This window comes from Tachyglossus aculeatus, chromosome X1 (genome assembly GCF_015852505.1).
Source record: "Tachyglossus aculeatus isolate mTacAcu1 chromosome X1, mTacAcu1.pri, whole genome shotgun sequence".
In the NCBI taxonomy this organism is placed as follows: Eukaryota; Metazoa; Chordata; class Mammalia; order Monotremata; family Tachyglossidae; genus Tachyglossus; species Tachyglossus aculeatus.
Window position 1 is genome coordinate 7974113 of NC_052101.1, and position 20696 is coordinate 7994808.

Consider the following 20696-nt stretch of genomic DNA (forward strand, 5'->3'; position numbering starts at 1 on the left):
CCCTCGTCTGTTAAACGGAGATTAAGACTGTGAGCCCCACGTGGGACAACCTGATTACCTTGTATCTACTCCAGAGCTTAGAACAGTGCTTGGCACATAGTAAGCACTTAACAAATACCATCATCATCATCATCATCATCATTATTATTACAAGAAGGATAGTGGTGCCGTCTACAGAAAAACAGCATAGCTCAGTGGAAAGAGCCCGGGCTTTGGAGTCAGAGGCCATGGGTTCAAATCCCGGCTCTGCCACTTGTCAGTTGTGTGACTTTGGGCAAGTCACCCAAAGACCGTCACCAAAACCTGCCGGTCTCAGCTCCGCAACATTGCCAAGATCCGCCCTTTCCTCTCCATCCAAACCGCTACCCTGCTCATTCAAGCTCTCATCCTATCCCGTCTGGACTACTGCACTAGCCTTCTCTCTGATCTCCCATCCTCGTGTCTCTCTCCACTTCAATCCATACTTCATGCTGCTGCCCGGATTATCTTTGTCCAGAAACGCTCTGGACATATTACTCCCCTCCTCAAAAACCTCCAATGGCTACCGATCAATCTGCGCATCAGGCAGAAACTCCTCACCCTGGGCTTCAAGGCTGTCCATCCCCTCGCCCCCTCCTACCTCAGCTCCCTTCTCTCCTTCTCCAGCCCCCAGCCCGCACCCTCCGCTCCTCCACCACTAATCTCCTCACCGTACCTCGCTCTCGCCTGTCCCGCCATCGACCCCCGGCCCACGTCATCCCCCGGGCCTGGAATGGCCTCCCTCTGCCCATCCGCCAAGCTAGCTCTCTTCCTCCCTTCAAGGCCCTGCTGAGAGCTCACCTCCTCCAGGAGGCCTTCCCAGACTGAGCCCCTTCTTTCCTCTCCCCCTTGTCCCCCTCTCCATCCCCCCGTCTTACCTCCTTCCCTCCCCCACAGCACCTGTATATATGTATATACGGTTGTACATATTTATTACTCTATTTATTTATTTATTTGTTTATTTTACTTGTACATTTCTATCCTACTTATTTTATTTTGTTGGTATGTTTGGTTCTGTTCTCTGTCTCCCCCTTTTAGACTGTGAGCCCACTGTTGGGTAGGGACTGTCTCTATGTGATGCCAATTTGTACTTCCCAAGCGCTTAGTACAGTGCTCTGCACATAGTAAGCGCTCAATAAATACAATTGATTGATTGATTGATTGATTATTTGGGCCTCAGTTCCTTCATCTGTAAAATGGGGATTAAGACTGTGAGCACCCCCGTAGGACAACCTGATCATCTTGTAACCTCTCCAGCGCTTAGAACAGTGCTTTGCACATAGTAAGAGCTTAATAAATGCCATCATTATTACAGTGATGAAGTCTTCCCTCTTCTAGACTGTGAGCCCGTTGTTGGGTAGGGACTGTCTCTGTATGTTGCCGACTTGTGCTTCCCAAGCGCTTAGTACAGTGATCTGCACACAGTAAACGGTCAAGAAATATGATTGAATGAATGAATGAATGAATGAATTATGGGTAAATCAGGGGGAGGACAGGGTTTGGGTGGGAAGATAAGTGCTGAACAAATACCACAACTATGTCTATTATTATTATTATTGTTATTATTATTTCCTCAGTCCTTTCTCAACCTTGTGGCATCTTTGCCCTGCATAATATCCTGTGGTAATGAATTGTATGTGATTATTCTCTTCTGGGTGAAGAAGCAGTCCCTTTTGGGTTGAAGTTGTGTGGCCTAGTGGATAGAGCACGGGCTGAGAATCAGACCCGATAAATACTATTGATTGATTGATTCTCTGTGACTCAGTTTCCTCCTCTGTAAAAATGAGATCTGCCTTTCCTCAGCTGCCTGAGAGTCAGACAGAACTGGGCTCCAAGCCCGACTGCTGTGTAACCTTGGGCAAGTCATTTCATTTCTCTGGGCCTCAGCGACCTCGGGGGAATAAGACTTTGAGCCCCATGTGGGACAGGGACCGTGTCCAACCTGATTAGCTTGCATCTACAGTGGCTGCCTACACATAGTAAGCGCTTAACAAATAGCATTAATTAAAAAAAAAAAGAACCAACCCCCTTCAAGTTTCCATGTGTATGCCCTTGTCCAAGTGTTTTAAAATCTAGTTTTATATTTAGTAAATAACATTTAGTATTTAACAGAATCCATTAACAACGAAGACACTGGGAATCAGCAGACCAAGATTCTAGTTGAAGCAGCGGGGCTTATTATGTTTGTACGTATTTATTACTCTATTTATTTATTTATTTTACTTGTACATATCTATTCTATTTATTTTATTTTGTTAATATGTTTGGTTTTGTTCTCTGTCTCCCCCTTCTAGACTGTGAGCCCACTGTTGGATAGGGACTGTCTCTATATGTTGCCAACTTGTACTTCCCAAGCACTTAGTAGTGCTCTGCACATAGTAAGCACTCAATAAATATGATTGACTGATTGATTGATTGATTGATTGAAAGAGCCCGGGCTTGACAGTCAGAGGTCGTGGGTTTTAAACCCTGCTCCACCACTTATCAGCTGTGTGACTTTGGGCAAGTCACTTCACTTCTCTGGGCTTCAGTTACTTCATCCGGAAAATGGGGATTAATAATAATAATGGCATTTATTAAGCTCTTACTATGTGCAAAGCACTGTTCTAAGCGCCGGGGAGATTACAAGGTGATCAGGTTGTCCCACGGGGGGCTCACAGTCTTAATCCTTAGTCTTAGTCTGTTTTAGTCTTAGTCTTAGAGAAGCAGTGTGGCTCAGTGGAAAGAGCCTGGGCTTTGGAATCAGAGGTCATGGGTTCAAATCCCAGCTCTGCCAGTTGTCAGCTGTGTGACTTTGGGCAAGTCACTTAACTTCTCTATGCCTCAGTTACCTCATCTGAAAAATGGGGTTTAATACTGTAAGCCTCCTGTGGGACAACCCAATCACCTTGTAACCATCCCAGTGCTTAGAACAGTGCTTTGCACATAGTAAGTGCTTAATAAATGCCATTATTATTATTATTATTATTATTATTATTATTATTATTATTATAATCTGCTGTGTGACCTTAGGCAAGTCACTTGCCTTCTAGACTGTAAGCCCACTGTTGGGTAGGGACTGTCTGTATGTGTTGCCAACTTCTACTTCCCAAACGCTTAGTACAGTGCTCTGCACACAGTAAGCGCTCAATAAATACGATTGATTGATTGATTGATTGATTGATTCTTTTACTTCCCCTATCTGTAAACTCCTTGAGGGCAGGGATAGTGTCTACTAAACCCTATTGTTCCCTCCCAAGTGCTTAGTATGGTGCTTAGCACAGAGTAAAGACCCGATAAATACTACTGATTGATTGATTCCTTGTGACTCAGTTTCCTCATCTGTAAAAATGAGATAAAACACCCTTCTGATTGTGACTGAGAGATGTCAAGTGGGATCTGATGATCTGGTGTTGCCCCGGCACTTTAGCACTGTTTTGGCACATAGTAAGTGTTTTCTGAATACCATCGTTATCTGGAGGGAGTGTCTTAGCCTGGGAGGCTTTTAGGAAGGTCTTCAGTTGGAGTAGGAGACAACTCTTAAGTGTCAGGAGGGAGCTTCAAAGTGAAACAAATTTTCACCAGTGCTCGCCCCCTACTCAAGATTTTCAGGACCATTTAACTGCAAAAAACACTAACAAAAGTTCTTACCCTTAATTTCAATTTCTCAAATCAGTTGAATTCAAGAAACTACCCAAAGGAGCCCCCTTCTAGACTGTGAGCCCGTTGTTGGGTAGGGACCGTCTCTATATGTCGCCGACTTGTACTTCCCAAGCGCTTAGTACAGTGCTCCGCACACAGTGAGCGCTCAATAAATACGGCTGAATGAATGAATGGATAGCTCCCCTCAAACAAAGGAAGGTTTTGAATAACGAGACAGGAAATACTAGCTCACCATTGAATATAGCGTTCTCCAAAGATAACACAAAATAAAATACAGCTTTTCAGGAGGACTGACTTTGGGTGGAAGAGATGCTTTATTTTCAACAAATGCTACTGGCCCTTTTTCTTCCAAACTAAACAACAGGCCTACCAAAAACTGCAAGAAGCAGGAAGCCCAATGCCTGCCAGCAGGGTCTTCTTCAGAGACCCAGAAAAACCTCGGGTTAAACAATTTAAGGAAATTTAGGCATCGCCTTGACAATGGTGCTCCTAATTCAGAGTTGTTTTTAGTTGTTTCCGTTCTCTTTTGAAGACCATGGCCCCTTTAATATTCCATTTCCTGGCTTTTATTATTATTCTTATGTTGTAGTGTGTCAGAACACCAGGGTTTTTTAAGATTTGTCTCCTAAGCCTTTTGAACACTATATATCACACTAGCCAATAGTCATGAAAGCTCTCTTCCTCCCTTCAAAGCCCTACTGAGAGCTCACCTCCTCCAGGAGGCCTTCCCAGACTGAGCCCCCCCTTTTTCCTCTCCTCCTCCTCCCCTCTCCATCGTCCCCCCTCCCTGCCTCGGCCCTACCCCCTTCCCTCTGCACAGCACTTGCATATATTTGTACATATTTATTACTCTATTTATTTTATGTGTACATATTTACTATATTTATTTTATTAATGATGCATATATAGCTATAATTCTATTTACTCTGATGGTATTGACACCCATCTACTTGTTTTGTTCTGTTGTCTGTCTCCCCCTTCTAGACTGTGAGCCCGTTGTTGGGTAGGGACCATCTCTATTGCCGATTTGTACTTCCCAAGCGCTTAGTACAGTGCTCTGCACACAGTAAGTGCTCAATAAATACGATTGAATGAATGAATGAATGAATTCACTGTGCTTTAAAATACTCTAGCTCCCTTTTTTCTGACTCACTGGTTTGGTCTTTTTCTTCATCGGGGTCACTGTCTCTTTGCCTCTAACTGTCCCCATTTCTATATCCTTACCTCAATTTCTCTGTTTTACTCAGATCCTTCCTTTTAATCTACTCTTTTAGCCTGCCTTTATTTCTCTGTCATTATCTTTGGTGGGGGACGGTGTGATGGGGGAGAAGCAGCTAGGGTTTTTTGTGTGCATTTGTGCATCTTCTGTCTATGAATCCTCTAGCTTAATCAGTTGATCATATTTATTGAGTGTTTACTGTGTGCAGGGCACTGCATTGAGAACTTGGGAGAGTAATAATAATAATAATAATAATAATAATAATAATAATAGCATTTGTTAAGCACTTACTATGTACAAAGCACTGTTCTAAGTGCTGGGGAGAATACAAAGTGATCAAGTTGCCCCTCGGGGCTCACAGTCTTCAATCCCATTTTACAGATGAGGTAACTGAGGCCCAGAGAAGTTAAGTGACTTGCCCAAAGTCACACAGCTGGCATTTGGTGGAGCTGGGGTTTGAACCCATGACCTCTGACTCCAAAGCCCGGGCTCTTTCCATTGAGCCACTATAACAGAGTTGGTAGACACGTTCCCTGCCCATAATGAGCTTACAGTTTAGCTGTAAGAAATTTTACTCCCTTCCCCTTTGACACGATCCGTCGATCAATAGATCAATCAATCAATCAGTGGTATTTATTGAGCACTTATCTTAAGTGCTTGGGAGAGTACAATGCAATAGAATTATTAGAATTAAGCGCATAGTACAGTGATCTGCACACAGTAAGCTCTCAATAAATATGACTGAATGAATTAGCAGACGTTTCCTACCCCAAACAAACTTAGAGTCTGGATCACATCCAAATCAGGAGCGTGGTCATATTTCATTCAATTTGTATTTATTGAGAGCTTACTGTATGCAGAGCACTGTACTAAGCAAAGGGAGCAATGTGGGGAGTGTGAAGAGGCCTGGTGTAGCGGTTAGCAGGGAGGCCTCTGAATCCAGACTTCTGAGTTTGAATCTCTCTGGGACCTGTTGAATTTCACCCAAGACTGTGAGCTCGCTGTGGGCAGGGATTGTCACTCCTTATTGTTGTTTTGTACTTTCCCAAGTGCTTAGTACAGTGCTCTGAACACAGAAAGCGCTCAATAAATACAATTGAATAAAAGAGGCAGCCTGGAGCCGGGGAGATAGAGTCGGTCAATTGTATTTATTGAGCGTTTACTGCGTGCAGAGCACTGTACTACGCAATTCTAATCCCTGCTCTGCCATTTGTCTGCTGTGTGACCTTGGATAAGTCATTCATTCATTCATTCAGTCAGTCAGTCAATCTTATTTATTGAGCACTTACTGTGTGCAGAGCACTGTACTAAGCATTTCAGAAGTACAATTCAGCAACAGAGACAATAATAATGGCATTTATTAAGCGCTTACTATGTGCAAAGCACTGTTCTAAGCGCTGGGGAGGTTACAAGGTGATCAGTTTGCCCCACGGGGGGCTCACAATCTTAATCCCCATTTTACAGATGAGGTAACTGAGGCACAGAGAAGTTAAGTGACTTGCCCAAAGTCACACAGCCGACAATTGGCGGAGCTGGGATTCAAACCCATGAACTTGACTCCAAAGCCCGTGCTCTTTCCACTGAGCCAGGATCCAAATGGTCTTCTGACGAAACGAAATCCAACAGCCTCTACTCCATCCTAATCCTCCTGGACCTATCAGCTGCCTTCAACACTGTCAGATACGCCTTAATTTTGGAAAGATTATCCAACCTCGGATTCACTGATACTGTCCTCTCCTGGTTCTCCTCCTATTTCTCTGCCCACTCATTCTCAGTCTCTTCTGTGGGCTCCTCCTCTGCTTCCTGCCCTCTAACTGTGGGGGTCCCTCAAATTTCAATTCTGGGTCCCCTTCTATTCTCCATCTATACCCACTCCCTTGGAGACCTCATTCACTCCCATGGCTTCATCCACAAACTCTCTGTAGATGATTCCCAAATCTACACCTCCAGCTCTGCTCTCCCTCCTTCTCTGCAGTTTCCTATTTCCTCCTGACATCTCTACTTGGATACCTCAACTTAGCATGTCCGAAACAGGACTCCTTCTTCCCACCCAAACCCCGTCTTTCCCCGTGATGACTTTCCCATCACTGAAGACAACACCACCATTCTCCCTGTCTCACAGGCCCGTTATCCTCGTCTCATCTAATAATAGTAATAATGATAATGGTGTTTGTGCTTACTGTGGGCCAGGCACTGTACTAAGCGCTGGGGTGTATACAAGCAAAGCGGGTTGGATACAGTCCCTGTCCTGTTAGAACCAGCATGAGAAGCAGCATGGCGTCGTGGATAGAGCCTGGGCCTGAGAGTTGGAAGGCCATGAGTTCTAATCCCGGCTCTGCCACTCGTCTGCTGTGTGACTTTGGTCCAGTCACTTCATTTCCCTAGGCCTCAATCACCTCCTCTGTAAAATGGGGATTGAGACCACTTTAGTGCAATCACCCATCCTTTCCTGACTGGATTACTGCATCAGCCTCCTTTTTGATCTCCCAACCTTCAGTCTCTCCCCACTTCACTCTGCTGCCTGGATTATTTTACTACAGAAACGTTCTGGGCATGTCAACCCCCTCCTCAAAAATCTCCAGTGGTTGCCTATAAATCTCCGTATTGAGCAAAAACTCCTCACTATTGGCTTCAAAGCTCGCCCCCTCCTACCTCACCTCTCTTCTCTCCTTCTCCATCCCAGCTCGCACCCTCCACTCCTCTGCCACCGCTAACCTCCTCACTGGGCCTTGTTCTCGCCTGTCCCATCGTCGACCCCTGGCCCATGTCCTCACCCTGGCCTGGAATGCCCTCCCTCCGCCCATCTGCCAAGCTAGCTCTCTTCCTCCCTTCAAAGCCCTATTGAGAGCTCACCTCCTCCAAGAAGCCTTCCCAGACTAAGCCCCCCTTTTCCTCTACTCCTCCTCCCCTCCCCATCACCCCAACTCCCTCCCTCTGCTCTACCCCCATCCCTGCCCCACAGCACTTGTGTGTATATATGTACATATTTAGCATTCTTTTATTTTATTAATGATGTGTATATACCTATAATTCAATTTTATATTGATGCTATTGATGCCTCTCTACTTGTTTTGATGTCTGTCTCCCCCATTCTAGACTGTGAGCCCATTGTGGGCTAGACTGTGAGCCCACTGTTGGGTAGGGACCATCTCTATATGTTGCCAACTTCTACTTCCCAAGCGCTTAGTACAGTGCTCCGCACACAGTAAGCGCTCAATAAATACGATTGAATGAATGAATGAATTGTCTCTTTTTGTTGCTGAGTTGTACTTTCCAAGCGCTTAGTACAGTGCTCTGCTCACAGTAAGCCGTCAATAAATATAATTGCATGAATGAATGAATGATTGTGTCCAACCTGAGTTGCTTGTATCCACCCCAGAGCTTAGTACAGTGCCTGGCACATAGTAAGTGCTTAACGAATACCATAATAATAATAATAAGAAGAAGAACCCAGGAGCTAGAACTCATCTCCTTCCAACTCTCAGGTCCATGCACTATTCGCGAGGCCACAAGTTCACCCTGAAGTTATTTTCAAGTGTTGTCCTCCAGAAATGTAAAAAACATAGGAATCTGCTAGCATGAAATGTCTTTACTGTCAACAGTGATGCAAGGGTCATTGTGATGGTGTGTGGTTTGGTTCCCTGTTCACTTGATTTTATGTCTGTCTCTCCCCTTCTAGGCAGTGAGCCCGTTGTTGGGCAGGGATTGTCTCTGTTACTGAATTGTACTTTCCAAGCGCTCAGTACAGTGCTCTGCACAGAGTAAGCTCTTAATAAATACAATTGAATGAATAGCAGTGTAGTGAAGTTGCAGTGGGCCTCTTGGTGGAGATTCCTGGCAAATCTCATTCCCAGGAGAGGTCTGTCCTCTGCACTTTTTGATGTTAAATAGCTAAACGATGGCTAGGCTCTAGCATAATTACAGTCCTTCAAGGAAAGGGTAATATCAAGTCTGTTTGCAGCTGCCTGCCATGACTCTAAAGACTTAGGCAAATATAAAAAGGCCCTTGTTCTGTGTCTACGTGCACAAATTATCTGGGTATGTCAACCGCCCCCCCACCCAATATGCTTTGATCTAAATTATCAGCATCTTTCAAAGAGAAGGGGTTTTTTGATGTTCAATATCCAGATCGTTCTCACCCAGTGCAGATAATCTGCCAGGAAAGACATAAACACATAGCAGTCTTATGAAAACTAGAGATTGGCCCTTCCACAGATAAACTGATTTAGTAACTCGATTATGTTTCCTTAAAGAAATTTTTGGCCTCTTGGTCTAATTGCAGGCTTATGTTATTTATATTTGTTTTGTCCTCTCCATTAGGGTGTAAAATCCTTGAGGGAAGGTATTGTATCCTTTCCCCTTTTGTTATTCTCTTCAGCTGTTGTTGTCAATAAAAACCTTTAATTGTGTGGAGTGTCTTCTGGGAATGGGTTGGCACATAATCTGTTTTCTTCAGTCTTACTGTCCTTGCATAGTCCTGGGCAGACTTGGTGAAATCATTCACAATATTTACATGTTTCCCAGCATACAAGCCTAAAGATGGTGATGCCTTCACTGCATTCTGCTACGTAGGCAGCGTACAATTTGATTATGCACAGAGCTGACAATCAATCAATCAATCGCATTTATTGAGCGCTTACTGTGTGCAGAGCACTGTACTAAGCGCTTGGGAAGTACAAGTTGGCAACACATAGAGACAGTCCCTACCCAACAGTGGGCTCACAGTCTAGAAGGGGGAGACAGACAAAACAAAACAAAACAAGTAGAGAGGCAAGTAAGTAGAAAATACAATGGAGAAGGGCTGGAATTGCTTCATTCAATCATTCATTCAATTGTATTTATTGAGCACTTACTGTGTGCAGAGCACTGTACTAAGCACTTGGAAAGTACAGTTCAGCAACAGATAGAGACAATCCTTACCCAACAACTAGCTCACAGTCTAGAAGGGGGAGACAGACAACAAAACAAAACAAGTAGAGAGGCATCAATAGCGTCAATATTTTAGATATATACACATCATTAATATCCATTCATTCATTCAATCGTATTTATTGAGCGCTTACTGTGTGCAGAGCACTTTACAAAGCGCTTGGAAAGTACAATTCGGCAACATCTAGAAACAGTCCCTACCCAACAATGGGCTCACAGTCTAGAAGCCCACAGTCTATGCATTAATAAAATAAATAGAATAATAAAATGATAAATAGGCACATCTATACCCAAGTGCTATGGGACTGGGGTAGGGGTAGAGTAGAGGGAGGGAGTCGGGGAGATGGGGAGGGGGAGAAGTGGAAAAGGGGGGGGCTCAGTCTGGGAAGGCCTCCTGGAGGAGGTGAGCTATCAGTAGGGCTTTGTAGGGGGGAAGGGTGATTGTTTGGCAGATATGTATATACCTGTATATATGTATATATGTTTGTACATATTTATTACTCTATTTACTTATTTATTTATTTTATTTGTACATATCTATTCTATTTATTTTATTTTGTTAGTATGTTTGGTTTTGTTCTCTGTCTCCCCCTTTTAGACTGTGAGCCCACTGTTGGGTAGGGACTGTCTCTATATGTTGCCAATTTGTACTTCCCAAGCTCTTAGCACAGTGCTCTGCACATAGTAAGCGCTCAATAAATACGATTGATGATGATGATGATGATTAGGTAGGACGTGGGCCAGGGGTCAACGGTGGGACAGGCTGTCCCCTCTCTTGGATTGTTCTTGGAAATCCCTCCCTCTTCAAATCACTCCAAGCCCTCCTGAAGTCCTCCTGAAGCCCTCCTCGTCGAATTCTTTTTTTTAAGGCATTTATTAAGCGCTTACTATGTCCAAAGCACTGTTCTAAGCACTGGGGAGGTTACAAGGTGATCAGGTTGTCCCACGTGGGGCTCACAGTCTTAATCCCCATTTTACTGATGAGGTAACTGAGGCACAGAGAAGTGAAGTGACTTGCCCAAAGTCACACAGCTGACAATTGGTGGAGCCATGATTCGAACCCATGACCTCTGACTCCAAAGCCTGGGCTCTTTCCACTGAGCCACGCTGCTTCTCTAATTTGCCTTCCCTGATTAAATTCTGTGTATTAAAGTATTAAAACTGTGTCCAAACTGCTTATTTGTATCTACCCCTACATTTTGTTCAGTGCCTGGCATATTCTTAGCGCTTAAGACATGACATAAAAAACATAAAAGGAAGGTATTTCTGTGGCAGGGAACCAAATACTAGTCCTGACAGTCCAGTGCTTAGGTCCCTGCATGTTTTGAGACCAAAGGAAGCCAGTACAGTACCTGGCTTAGTACAGTGCTTGGCACAGAGTAAATGCTGAACAAATACCGTAATTATTATTTAGTAGGAAATTCGCCTTCCCTGATTAAACCCTAGCTCCCCAAGTTATATAAACCTATCAACCATTTGTCTACATGTCTACATTATCTACATGTTTTGTTTCGTTGTCTGTCTCCCCCTTCTAGACTGTGAGCCCGTTGTTGGGTAGGGACCGTCTCTATATGTTGCCGACTTGTACTTCCCAAGCGCTTAGTACAGTGCTCTGCACACAGTAAGCACTCAATAAATACGATTGAATGAATGAATAAATGAATGAACCATTTTTAACACATCTAACTTAGAAATGCTTATTCTATTTACAGTCATTTGTGCATTTTGATGGCTCATCTGGTAGTATTTTCATACCTTCCTTCCCCTTTGGAGCGGAAGTTCTTGAGAACAGGAAATGTGTCACTCTCCTGTTTCATACTTTCATCATCATCATCATCATCAATCGTATTTATTGAGCGCTTACTATGTGCAGAGCACTGTACTAAGCGCTTGGGAAGTACAAATTGGCAACATGTAGAGACAGTCCCTACCCAACAGTGGGCTCACAGTCTAAAAGGGGGAGACAGAGAACAAAACCAAACATACTAACAAAATAAAATAAATAGAATAGATATGTACAAATAAAATAAATAAATAAATAGAGTAATAAATATGTACAAACATATATACATATATACAAGTGCTTAGTACAGTGCATTGAACCTAGAGGGAGAACAGGTGGAATAACAAATGGAGTTTATTTTCTATCTATCCTTGCACTTAATATCATTTTAGTATTATTATCATTATCATCATCATCATCATTATCATTTGTTTCCATGAAGATCAGGAAAAAGGAGGCTATCTCGGAAACCAACACTGGTCCTTAACGGGGAAATACATTAGCACAACAAGAATCTCTCTTTAAGTAATAATAATAATAATGGTATTTGTAAAAAGTGTTTACTATGTGCCAAGCATTGTTCTTAGCCTGGGGTAGATACAAGGTGATCAGGTTGTCTCACATGGGGCTCCCAGTCTTAATCCCCATTTTACAGATGAGGTAACTGAGGTACAGAGAAGTTAAGTGGCTTGCCCAAGGTCACACAGCAGACAAGTGGCAGAGCCAGTATTAGAACCTACATCCTCTGACTCCCAAAGCCGGGTTTTTGCCACTAAGCCATGATACTTCTTACGATATAGAAGTACACCTGATACACGATATAGAATAGTGTTGGGCAGACGTTGATCTTTACGGCTATATCTGCACTTCACAGTTAGGATTTCAATGTCAGTAACATCATCTTCAAATAAATATATAGTATATACAGTACACACAGTTCTCTTAAAATGAGTCCTTTTGTACTAAAAATTTCTCCCCTATCATGAGGAGTCTTTTTCTGAAGAAAATGACCTGCAGTTATTGTATCATTCCTACAAACTAAGGAATTGTAAGTCTTCAGAAATACACCAAATTGCAAGCTACACAAGACCCTTTACACTCAACTTCTCAAAAAAGTGGGGTTGGGTATTGGAATACTTGCTATCTTTCATGGCTACTTCATTCATTCATTCATTCAATCCTATTTCAAGCCAGCATTTATAAACTGTTTTTTAAGATTCTAAAATTAAAAAAAATAATAAAAATGTCTTTCTATAACATCTTTGCAGGTGACACAAAATAATTCTCCAAAAGATACCTTATTTTGTCTTAGGTCAGTGCTTTCTTAGTTCTAACTACTCTAACTCAGTTCTAACTCAGTTCTAACTCAGTTCCAACTCAGTTCTCTACTCAGTTCTAACAAATATTATTATTGAGTCAGCACTTAATAAATACACAAATTATTAATATCACTGTTAAGAGCTTATAGTCAACTAAATGAATACCACTGATTGATAAATTGTTGGGAAAGGGGCAGTCACTAACTGTAATAATAATAATAACTAGAGAGGCAGGGTGGCTAAGTGGAAAGAGCATGGGCTTTGGAGTCAGAGGTCATGGGTTCGAATCCTGACTCCACCACATGTCTGCTGTGTGATGTTGAGCAAGTCACTTAACTTCTCTGAGCCTCAGTTACCTGATCTGTAAAATGGGGATTAAGACTGTGAGCCCCACGTGGGACAACTTGATCACCTTGTACCCCACCCCCAGCACTTAGAACAGTACTCTGCACATAGTAAGCGCTTAACAAATGCCATCATTATTATTATTATTATTTTTATTATTATTAATTACGGTATTTGTTAAACGCTTACTATGTGCCAAGCACTGTTCTAAGTGCTGGGGTAGACACGAGGTAATCAAGTTGTCCCACACGGGGCTCACGGTCTTAATCCCCATTTTCCAGATGAGGTAACTGAGATACAGAAAAGTTAAGTGGCTCACCCAAGGTCACACAGCAGACAAAGGGCAGAGTTGGGATTAGAACCCACGTCATAGACTGTAATCTATGAACGTTATTAGACTAATAACTAATAACTAATAATGTGTGCTCTGCACACAGGAAGTGCTCAGTAAGTATGATTGAATGAGTTAAACCAAATACACTGGTGGCAGGGAACATGACTACCAACTCTGTTTCGTTACACTCCCCCGAGTGCTCAGTACAGTGCTCTGTGTCCAGTAAGCGCTCAATAAATATCATTGCTTGATTAAGGACTTGGTTTACAATGAACATATTGCTTTTAATATTGGGTCTGGCACATTAGGTTTCTGAACGCATACTAGTTTGACATCAAAGAAGATGGGCCATACATGTCTTCAGTCCCAGATAGATGGTGAGTCTATCAGGATAAGTGGAAAATAATTCATACGCAAGACAGAGCAAGTCAATTAAAAGACTGCATCTCCTTTCTATTTACCCAATTATTTGTATTTAGTAGTTTGAAGCACTGCTCGGAGACAGAACAGCTCAGGCTTGTTATGAATGAGTCGGCGAATAAAATCACTTGAGCATTTCTCTTCAGGCCTGGTTTAAATCCAGCCATTAACATTAAAGGCATCAGTTCAGCCCTTGTGGAACAAAAGCTATCGTTAATGCTCCGTACCAAGGAGAGACTCACAAATGAGCAAGCTTGCGAACTTAAATAACCCCATGTAAGTTCACACATTGTTCTTATGGCTGAGAACTAGAAGGAGAGTGTGCTAACCTCTTGAATTCACCTTGAGAATTCCTCCGTCATCCTGGAAACCTATAACGGAAAAAAAAAGTCTTCAATCCTGTTATATTGTTTTGTCTTTTATTTCCAGTCATGGAAGAATTTCTCTTTGCTTATTTCAAGAAAAGCATTCCAGTTACCCCTTGATCAGTAATGGCCCGCATAAAATCCCTGGCCACCCTTCCAAACATGAGACACTGATGAGTAACTGTGAAAGATGTCGCTTATTTTTGTGACCTTTCCCCATTTCAGCTACCCAACAATACTTCATTGTTCAGATTTGAGGAAACGTTTTCAGATACCTGTCCTGTTTCTCCTTTTTCTCTAAAGAAAACTAGTTACAGCACACTAGCTGGGTAATTATAAATACCGATATTCTTAGTTGTCGTTATTAGACCCAAGTCCAAAAAAAAAAAAAATCCCCGTCCATAAATTGCCTATTATGGAATGACTGTTTTGTTCTGTCAAGAGCGTATTATGAAACATGATCTTTTAATCAAGATGAAGTTTATTTCTTTTGCAGTATGCAGCAGTGAAGAGCTATTTTAGTTTCACCACACCATCCCCACGTATTGCAGCAGGCAACTGGGCCAGTTTTGAAAGTCTTTGGCAAGTCACTGGATATCTACCATTTAAAGGTGTTCATATTCTTAAGGAAAACTGCAGATTCAGTTTTGAAGATGAGTTGCCCCAGACACGAGTGCTTTTCTGAGAGGAATGGAATGACTAAAAAGACGGCAGGTGATAATAAAATGCTCATCATATGATAAATTCACCCGTAAGAAACCACATTGAAAGGGTATTAAGGTGTGATATGAACCGGGAGAAGCAAAGACCACTTCAAAGTAAAGATGAATACGTTCGAGTTCTTTCGAAAAGCAACACGGTCTGAGGAAAAGATGACTGGCCTGGGAAACTGGAAGCTGCTACTTGGATCCTGTGTGACTTTGGGCAAGTCAATTAACTTCTCTGTGCCTCAGGTTTTTCATCTGTAAAATATAAATGAACTTATAAATAAATGCGCATCTACCTTAATACCGTAATCATACCTTAATAATGGTATTTATAATAACAGTATTCATTAAGCATTTACTTTGTATAGAGCACTGAACTAAGCATTTGGGAGAGTTGGCAGGTTATATTCCCTGCCCACAACGAGCGTACAGTCTAGAGGGACACATAGTAAGGGCGTGTTGCCAACTTGTACTTCCCAAGTGCTTAGTACAGTGCTCTGCACCCAGTAAGCGCTCAATAAATACGATTGAATGAATGAATCAATCAATCAATCGTATTTATTGAGCGCTTACTGTGTGCAGAGCACTGTACTAAGCGCTTGGGAAGTACAAGTCGGCAACACATAGAGACAGTCCCTACCCAACAGTGGGCTCACAGTCTAGAAGAGGGAGACAGAGAACAAAACCAAACATACTAACGAAATAAAATAAATAAAATAGATATGTACATGTTAAATAAATAAATAAATAAATAAATAAATAGAGTAAGAAATATGTACACATATATATACATATATGCAGGTGAATGAATGAATATAACAACAACAATAATAATAATAACAGTAATGATAATACCTGTCCTCCCACCCCCTTAATCTGTGAGCCCCATGTAGGACAGGAACTGTGTCCAATGTGATGGTATTGTATCTACCCCAGAGCTTAAGAAATAGTAAGTGCTTAATGAATACCACAGTTATCATTAGAGTTAGAGCATTATTTTCATGGATTTTATCCATTTTTTGGATTTTAGGGACCCAAAACAGATTAGAAGAGATTTTCGGGATTTTACAGTTTTTTCCAAAATGGTTTGATTTGCTCAGCTTTTTGCCTACCAGAGCAGCGAAACAATCACTGTCCAATTCCAGAGTCAGACCTTGGAGAACTCCTTGCCATTCCATTTTTTTTAATGGCATTTGTTAAGCACTTACTATGTGCCAGACATGCTTGCTAAGCACTGGGATTGATACAAGCTAATCAGTTTGGACAGAGTCCAGGCCCTACATGGGGTTCACAGTCTCAATCCCATTTTAGAGATGAGGTAATCGAGGCACTGAAAAGTGAAATAACTTACCGAAGGTCACACAGTCCTTCCCAAAATGCTGCTGCTTCCAAGGTGTTCTCTCTTCTATGATCTCCGGACTGAGAGAACAGGCTTCTAGTCAGAGTTAGAGCAAGAGCAGCAGTGTGGCTCAGTGGAAAGAACATTGGCTTGAGAGTCAGAGGTCATGGGTTCTAATTCCCGCTCCGCCACTTAATAATAATAATAATAATAATGGCATTTATTAAACACTTACTACGTGCAAAGCACTGTTCTAAGTGCAGGGGAGGTTACAAGGTGATCAGGTTGTCCCACAGGGGGCTCGCAGTCTGAATCCCCATTTTACAGATGAGGTAACTGAGGCACAGAGAAGTTAAGTGACTTGCCCAAAGTCACACAGCTGACAACTGGCGGAGCCGGAATTCGAACCCATGATCTCTGACTCCAAAGCCCATGGTCTTTCCACTGAGCCATGCTGCTTCATGCTGCTTCACTTGTCAGCTGTGTGACTTTGGGCAAATCACTTCACTTCTCTGTGTCTCAGTTACCTCATCTGTAAAATGGGAATTAAGACTGTGAGCCTCACGTGGGACAACCTGATTACCTTGTATCTCCCTCAGTGCTTAGAACAGTGTTTGGCATACAGGAAGCACTTAACAAATACAATTATTATTATTATTATTATTAGAGCCTGGGCCTGGGTGTCAGAAGAACCTGGGTTCTAATTCTGGCTCCTCCACTAGTCTGCTGTGAGCACCAAAGTTTGAGCAAATGTGTACGGATTTAAAATGAACTTTTCCATAGTTTTTGAAGTCCAAATCTAGAAAAATTAAAAAAAAAATCAGCGATTCATGCCAGATGCGATGTTTAGTCTGGAATCCTTGCTAATAGTTCTAAGTACACTAAGGTTAAGGATTTGCAACGAGGTTGGCTTAATTTGGAATCTTCCTTTTTTTTTAAAAAAAAAAGGATCACGGTTTTGGAATCTTCTAAATGGATTTCGACAGGCACTCTGCTATATTGTACTTTCCCAAGCGCTTAGTATAGAGTTCCGCAGATAGAAAACACTCAATAAATATGATTAATTGATTGGTTTGGGGGCAGTTAGCTTTGGAGTAGGGAGGGAGATGTGTTGTTTTGGATAGAATACAAGGAACTAATTTTAATTCCTTTGGAGGGTGAATATTTTATATTTAATTACATACAGTTTTCCTGTATTTTGGCATCATTTGGGAGATTACTTAGAGGGAGGCAGTTAAAGAACCTGGAACAAATCATCAAAGAAAAGTCTCCATGGAATCCGAAGGCGACCCATCCAAATTCAACAGCAGCCCCCAGAAGAAAGGTCATTTTTCTCCAAGGACCCCCGAAAGAACCACAAAGACATGAAATAAGCAGCACCTAAAGTCTCCATTTTCCTGTGGCAGAAAGAGTTATAACAGAGAACAGGTGAGTGGCACCGCTTAAAATTGAACTCAACCTCTTTGCTTGTGTTCCTCTAGCTACCAGAGCAGAAATTCACGGAAATAGATGACGCCTCATCCATCTCAATTCTCTTGATTAATACGTTGGCTCTAATAGCAAAGCCGAAAGCTCTGAGATATTGTTAGTAAAGTTTACGCTTGCAAGGATTTCATCAGCACAGAGTTTCCAGTTCCGGGACTGACGGTCACAACAGTACCATCCTTTGTTCTTTTAAATATTTTCCTTGTTTATTTTTGAAGCCTTCCCTCTACTCTCTTTCTCCACATACAAAACCCAGGACAAAGTAAATAAATCTTATCAAGATTACTGGCCACTAGCTAATCTGGATTCGTGTGTGTGACTCTTCAAGTGAAGAGGCAAGGACACCGAGTGGGAGATTTCCCATGACAGGGAATGTTTCTGCTAATTCTGTCATATTGTACTCTACCAAGCACTTAGTGCAGTGCTCTGCACATAGTAGGTGCTATTCTTCCTTCCTGTAATTTATCTTAATCATCAAGGGCATTTATAATAATAACAATAATAATGATAATAGTAATGGTTAAGCACTTAACTACGTGCCAGGCACTTTACTAAGCCCTGGGGTGGATACAAGCACATTCATTCATTCAATCGTATTTATTGAGCGCTTACTGTGTACAGAGCACTGTACTAAGCATTTGGGAAGTACAAGTTGGCAACATCTAGAGACTGTTCCTACCCAACAACAGGCTCATTCATTCAATCGTATTTATTGAGCGCTTACTGTGTGCTCTGTACTAAGCGCTTGGGAAGTACAAGTCGGCAACTTATATAGACGGTCCCTACCCAACAGTGGGCTCACAGTCTAGAACGGGGAGACAGACAACAGAACAAAACATGTGGACAGGTGTCAAGTCGTCAGAACAAATAGAATTAAAGGTAGATGCACATCTTTAACAAAATAAATAGAATAGTAAATATGTACAAGTTAGAGTAATAATATGTACAAACATTTATACAGGTGCTGTGGGAGATCGGGGGGAATAGTAATAATAATAATAATATTCATTCATTCAATTAATTCAATCGTATTTATTGAGCGCTTACTGTATGCAGAGCACTGTACTAAGCGCTTGGGAAGTACAAGTTGGCAACTTAGAGAGACGGTCCCTACCCAACAACGGGCTCACAGTCTAGAAGGGGGAGACAGACAACAAAACAAAACATGTGGACAGGTGTCAAGTCATCAGGACAAATAGCAAATCAGTTTGGACACAGTCCCAGTCCCACATGGGGCTCACAGTCTCAATCCCCATTTTACAGATGAGGTAACCGAGGCCCAGAAAAGTGAAGCAACTTGCCCAAGGTCACTCAGCAGACAAGTGGCCATGCTGGGATTAGAAACCATGACCTTCTGATTCCCAGGCCTGTGCTCTATCCACTATGCCTGAGCGTCTACTATGTGCAGAGCACTATACTAAGCACTTATGAGAAGCAGCATGGCTTAATGGAAAAGCATGGGCCTGAGTCAGAAGAACCTGGGATTTAATCCTGGCTCTGCTACTTGTCTGCTGCGTGACCTTGGGCAAGTCGCTTCACTTCTCTGGGCCTCAGTTCCTTCATCTGTAAAATGGAGATTAAGAGTGTGAGCCCCAAGTGGGACAGGGACTGTGTCCAACCTGATTAACTTGTGCTTGACACACAGCACATGCTTAACAAATAGTTAATGTCCGTCTTCCTGCCCAGGACTGAATGCTCCTTCAGGGTAGAGATCGAGCCTATTCATTATCTTGTACTCTCCCCAACGCTTAGTACAGTGCTCTGCCACAACAAGTGCTCAGTGAGTACTATTTCTTGATTAATGATTACTGACAATTGCCGATTAGAGATGGGGATGGGGGAGGGTTGAAGGATGTGGATGAAACAGACTGTGAGCCCACTGTTGGGTAGGGACTGTCTCTATATGTTGCCAATTTGTACTTCCCAAGCGCTTAGTACAGTGCTCTGCACATAGTAAGTGCTCAATAAATACGATTGATGATGATGATGAAACATCCTTAGAGAAGCAGCGTGGCTCAGTGGAAAGAGCCCGGGCTTTGGAGTCAGAGGTCATGGGTTCCAATTTCAACACCGCCACTTGTCAGCTGTGTGGCTTTCGGCGAGTCACTTCACTTCTCTGTAACTCAGTTACCTCATCTGTAAAATGGGGATTAAGACTGTGAGCCCCCCCGTGGGACAACCTGTTCACCCTGTAACCTCCTCAGTGCTTAGAACAGTGCTTTGCACATAATAAGTGCTTAATAAATGCTATTATTATTATTATTATTGTTATGAAACAGTCTGGAAGCAGCATGGCCTAGAGGATAGAGCCCAGGCCTGAGGGGCAGAGAGTTCTAATCCCGGCTCCACCGCTTGTCTGCTGTGTGACCTTGGGCAAGTCACTTCACTTCTCTGGGCCTCAGTTCCCTCATCTGTTAAGACTGTAAGCCCCATGTGGTACAGGGGCAGTGTTCAGATTGATTAGCTTGTGTCTACCTCAGCACTTAGAACAATCATTCATTCATTCGATCGTATTTATTGGGCGCTTAAAGTGTGCCGAGCACTGCACTAAGCACTTGGGAGAGTACAATGAAACAATAGACAAAGACATTCTCTGACCATGGCAGCTTGACACATAGTTCTTAACAAGTACCATTATTATTATTATTATTATTATTATTAATAATAATAATAGTTAGGTCTAGCCCATCCCCATGGGAAAAATGCTTGTTGATAAAAGGCACTTACTAAAGCTAGTGTACTTGGGTAAAAAGTAAGGACTTTTCTTGTCCACATATGGGATGATTCTCTC